Here is a 6,000-nt window from a genome sequence, read left to right as displayed (position 1 = left end):
GGTAAGTGCGCTAAGTTAGCCCCACGGTTTTGTGGACCTTTTACAGTCCTCAAACGCATTGGGTCATCAGCCTATCGTCTCGCTCTTCCCGATGGTGTCGGAATTCATCCAGTCTTTCATGTGAGTCGTCTAAAAGAACTTCTAGGTTCTGGCGACAATACAGTTACGACTGAAACTCTGGTTACTTCTGAAGAATTATCTTCTAAACCACATCTACCAGAAAGAATTCTCAATGTTAAAACAAAAAAATTACGTACTAAAGAAATCCGAGAATTTAAAATAAAATGGCTGGATAAATCAATAAAAGATGCCACATGGGAACGCGAAACTACTCTTAGAACTAACTTCCCTAACTTTCCATTGCAAGAGTGCAATGTTTTAAAGAGGGGGAGTATGTTACGAGCATGACCATATAATATCCCGTGGTAAGAATTTACCGTAGTATTCTATACACGTGGATAAGTGTGAGGGTTAAATGAGAGTGTAAAGAAGGGGAGGATTACTTTTAATCCTCGGGATTGAGACAACCCATTAGGTCAAGTGTGAACTTGCCTGGGGGCCTTGGGTTTCGCTATAAATAAGAGGCCTAGCTACCCTCATTTGATTATCTTTTGACTACATCGAGACTCTGCTCGTGTGGTGGGTCAACTCTTGTAGCGAGCGCGCCAGCACCAGGTACGACTCGACGCCACGGCGGTGGTATGGGACGCCGATCGAGGCTCGAGTCCGTCTCGATCCCTTCGCTCGGGGGTGGTCGGGTGGATCGGCACCCTTCTTTCTCTTTCTCCTTTCTATCTATCTTTTCATTATCCTTATCTTAAGCTTACATTAGTACTATGATCTATAATAGGATCGCTCGTTTTCCAACGTAATCCGGAGAGTAGCGGAGGACTCCCTCTAGTTACAGCAAACATCGCACCCGGACGACGGCAGCAGCCTAAGTAGCCTCCGGGAAACCGAATCCCTTCTCTAGGCGTTGGCAAATGGAGAAGGCGAAGCAGAAGCCTTTTCAGCGTATGAATCGGATTCCGAAGGGGAATACAACGTGCACACGAACTACCATAGCAGCAACTAAACCCCGGGCGGACCGGAGGACGAAGGATCAAACACCTTACCGACACCGGAACCGGAAGTGCTAAGGCTGGAACCTCCGGAACCAGCAGAGGAAGAGCGACCTCCGACACCAGAAGTCGAAGAAGAGAGGCCTCCGTCACCAAAAGAAGAGGAAAGACCACCGACGCCGGAAACAAACTAGGAAAGACCACCGACGCCGGAGAAAAACCAGGAACGACCACCAACACCGCCAGCCCACGCACCGATACCGGACGACGACATGCCGTTCCAGTACTCCAAGTATAGAGATGATCCGGACGCGGAAGCTCATGTTCACGCCTTTGAACAGACATGGGAAGCAAACCATGTGTCCCAACGATTGACCCCGGAGGAAGAGGAACGCTCTAAGATAGCGGAATTTGGCGTCACATTGGAGGGACCGGCAACAAGATGGCGCCGGACGTAGGACCCGTCTACCATCAACACCTTTGCAGATTTAAAAGATAAATTCTCGCATTTTTTCCAAAAGGAGGTGGACCAGACAGTAATGGTGGGCTTATTTTATACCATCCGACAGGAGGCAGGGGAGAGCATTCCCCAGTTTTTCATCCGGTTTCAACGGATGCATAGTCAGCTTGCCCGCGCACCCCCGAAGGAGGAATTACGGACTATATTCCTAAATGCGCTCCGGGAACCCCTACGCACGGTTTGCACGGTAATGGACTTCCGCACAAGTACCATCGACCAGGTCATTGACCGGGTGAGAGAGATGGAAAAGACAAGCTCTTGGCTCACACTGGGAGCATTCCAACGGGCGTTACCGTCCAATGAAGACCTCCGGTTTCGGCAAGCAATACAGTGCACAACCTGCTTGAATTCTGGACACTCGGCACTAGAATGCACTATGAGGACACAATGTGTAATCTGTCAATCCAAGGGCCATACGACGGATAGGTGCGAGTATAATCTATTGAACCGGCAAGCACCGCCCGTCCGACAAATAGAGCCACGCAGCAGCCGGGATGAAGAAGAGAAACGCTGGCGGCGAATGGACCGCGACCGATCGGCACAGGATGTTCGGTACGGCGATCGACGGGAGAATGATGTCCGGTACGGTGATCGGCGGGATAACTATGACCGGCATGATAGATATGATCAGTACCGGGATTACAATAGACGATACGAACATTACGACCGGGAGCACTCCCCCGGGTATCTGCAGCAACGGGAGGAATACGGCAGATATAACGAACAACCTCGTCAAGAGTACCGCAATAAGAAGAACTATAACAAAAAACGGCATTTCAAATAAGGCGGCTACCCACGGGATCCGGAACAAGGAGCTTCAAGCAGCCAACCGGCCCAAAACCCCGCGCTTACCACAGGACCTGCCTCGGGTACAACAGACAATGCCGAATCCAGCAATACCTGAAAAGCCTACTGCTACTACTGCCGACAGGAAGGCCATTATAGTAATCAATGCCCAGTGAAAAACTATGAAAAACGACCGGCAGTAAATATGGTAGTCCCTGAGGTGGCAGATCTGCAGCAGGTGACCACAAGGTCGAAGGGCATGGCCAAGGAATGGGAGACGCAGGAGACCATCCGGAAGCAAGCGATGGAATGGGTGAAGAAAGCAAACGAGCAGAATGTCACAGACTTACAGCGGCAAAAGGAGAACACCGTTGTCGTAGTGTATTCCACACACTACGTGAAAACCATAAAATAATATATCCGATTTTAGATACATATAGATAAATAAATAATATATCAAAAGAATTTATCACGTGCATAGGGCAAGATTCGAACCATGCACCTCCACGTAGATAAACCCCAACTTTATGATTGTAATAACTTATCTTTAGTGTTATAAATATAGATTTAATACGTATAAGACCTTTATTTACACATACCTTTATTAAAAGGTAAAAATCATGTATTCTTTAGAGTGTGAATATTTTATTTACACGTGACATTAAAAGTGACTCATGCACATCTAGCGTGCACGAGCCCTATATTTAGGAAATGACAAAACATCACATGCACATTTAGTGTGCATGGGCACTTTAGGTGAGAAAGCATGAAGCCATGCTTAGCCTCTTCCATCTTTATATAAGGAGGAGAAAAATATGTATATGGTTGTTGATTAATATACAAGGATTGATCAATCTAATATATTCGTGGGATTCACGAATTTTGCCATCAAAATTACTCTTATAATCTAAATATTGTTTTAAAATACACTAAACTCGTGGGATTCACGAGATTACTATCTTACTTCTCTTCATATTATTCATAACTAGCCTTAAGTTGTATTCCTCTTCCTCCTAGTCCAAAACCTCAGCGGTTCCCACCCGACTCACGCAACGATCCGGAGCGGAAGGGCTCGACACAGTTGGTGAACCCGACGTGAAGGCGGGTGGTAAGGAGATGGAGAATCAACAAGAAGCGATGAACATGATGATGATGTTCGAGCGCACTCTACAAGAACAACGCGCGATGTCGGAGATAGCGGCCTCAGTGGAGCGGCTCGTGCAACGAAACGGGCAATTCAACGGGAAAGACGTGTCGCGGTATCTTCGGGATTACAAGGCGGAGATGCTACGGTGCGGAATATCGGAAGGACTGCAAGTGACGTCCTTCAACCGGGTGGCGACCGATGGGCTTCAAGCAAGCATCCATGGGCTACGACAGCAAAATCCGACATGGGAGGCGTTTGAAGTAGAGCTAAAGAGGACGTTCGCCATCGAGGATTCCTCCAAGGCGACGCGAAGGGGACTCGAAGATTGGGTGGAGACGCCGGACAAGGGATTGAAGGTTGTTGATGTGTTTTCGGCATTCGAAAGCCGGTTCGGGAGGTTGTCCGCGAGAGATCAAGCTATCCTCGTACCGGACAAGGTGATCATGTTCTTGCGAGCCGTGGACGTCCGGGACCGGAAAGATCTCGGAGTGCTCTTGGAGGACACGACCACGGAGAGCGGCCTCACCGAAACATGGGAAAGCGTGCGGGATATCGTCGCGCGATACACGAAGAGGGGGCAATGGCTTGCCGATGAGGAAAAGAGGGTTTCGGAACCGATTCCGAAACCGAGAACCGGATTGGAAGACCATCAACTGAGGGCTCGAGAGACTACAACCGAGAAGGGGATTGATGCATCTACGGTGGGGCAACTATTGAAGGAGATGGAGAATCTGAATATCGTGATGGTGAAGAAGTCGGATGACCGCCCCACAAGCTCCAAGTATACGGACCGACGGTGCATATGGTGCGATAGCGCCGAACACGATCGGAGGGATTGCGACGAGCATAAGGAGGCGCTACGGCGGGATCTCATCTACTACGAGGGAAACCGGATTCATTCGATGGACTCTCGGAAGCCACTCTGACCGAACTTCCGGAAAGGCGGCATGAAGAAGGTGCTCGAGGAGGAATTGGCGGCGAGAAGCAACTATGCGACAACCGCGGGAATATGTGTCGGGGAGTCATCGAGAGCAAAGACGTCTTTTTGGCCGGAAGTTCTAGAAAACACCGAGAAAACCGACTCCAACGAGATCCGAAGCACTGCGGAAGGCGTCCGGGAAGCTACGGGATGTGAGTGCCCTATCGACAAGAATAGCGTATACGCCCTGTGTCAATTGCATAAGGTGTATGTGGACGAGAAACGACGACGAACGGAGGATGCGGCCGGTCCATCGAAGATACCGGAAAGCTGGAACTCCGGAGGTAAGGGAAAAGAAAAGGCGACTCCGGCATTCAAGCTCGCCTCGGACATAGAACAACAAACCGACTTGAAAAGAGTGTTCGAGGAAAGAATCTTGGATAGCCGGGTAGATTTCTCGCTTCGGGAGCTACTCGGAATAGCAAAGAAGGAGTTCCACGATCTTCTCGTGGATCTCGTGAAGCGAAAAAGACAAAGTACGGAGGAAAATGCTCCAAGGGTGAATGTGAACACCGTTTTAATGAACGACACCGAAGCGGAGGACGAAATTCCGAACTCCCACTATACAAGGCCACATTGGGCACGCGCAACTACGGAGACTCCGGTCCGAATCGGCAACATTAAAGAACCCGTGCTAGCATTGATTGATCACGGATCGTAGATCAACTTGATGTCCAAGGAGTTCTACCGGAAGGGGAAGTGGCCTATTAACACCAACCATGGATGGAAGATTCGGGCGGCCACCAAAGCAACGGAAGATCTATTTGTGGCTTGTCCGGATGTGACGGTGAAGATCGGGGATGTCGAGATTGACCAAAATTTCTTCGTGCAAGATGAGGTTTCACATTCCGTCATCCTCGGCCAACCCTTTATCACGGCATCACGGATGGAGACGAAGGTGCTCGATAGCGGTGCGGCTTTTGCGCGAATTCGGAGCCAAAACGGTGGGAAATCCGTCCAATTCCTAACGGTGCCGGCAAATCACGAAAGTAACAAGAGGGAACTCTTGTCCCAAGTGAGAATGGATTTTTAAAGAGGATTGTTGCGGAGTGGGGAAGTGATAGTCCGAGAAGCCCTGATACCCCACACAGGAAGAAAACTCTCGGAGCAAAACATGTACGAATCGGTCCGGATGGGGCATCTACGTACATGACCGTAACCGGAGGATTGAAGAAAGGATATCGACAAGTGGAGGATAAGTTGCGGTCGACATCAATAATAAAAGAAGATGAAGAAATCCTGGGGATAGTCGAGGAAGTGTTCTATGGGAGCACGCTACAACGACTTGAAGAGCTTGCGGAAGATAAAAGCCAAGGGAACCGGGTAGTCCCGGTGGAATCGGTCGAGATGTACGAGATCATTGCGAAAATGGAACCGGATACGCTCCGTAAAGAAGAAGCAATGGTAAGTACGAAATACAAGACCGTGGAGAAGAAGGTGAAACTGGCCGCGGGACCACTACCCGCCGATAGCGAACAAAAGAGGAAAGAAGTCTCAGGAGATCCGA

This window comes from Azolla caroliniana, unplaced genomic scaffold (genome assembly GCF_043228905.1).
Source record: "Azolla caroliniana isolate FFs.n. ecotype wild unplaced genomic scaffold, voAzoCaro1.0.p SCAF_13, whole genome shotgun sequence".
NCBI lineage: Eukaryota > Viridiplantae > Streptophyta > Polypodiopsida > Salviniales > Salviniaceae > Azolla > Azolla caroliniana.
The sequence above is the reverse complement of the archived record's forward strand: the minus strand, read 5'-3'. Positions refer to the sequence as shown.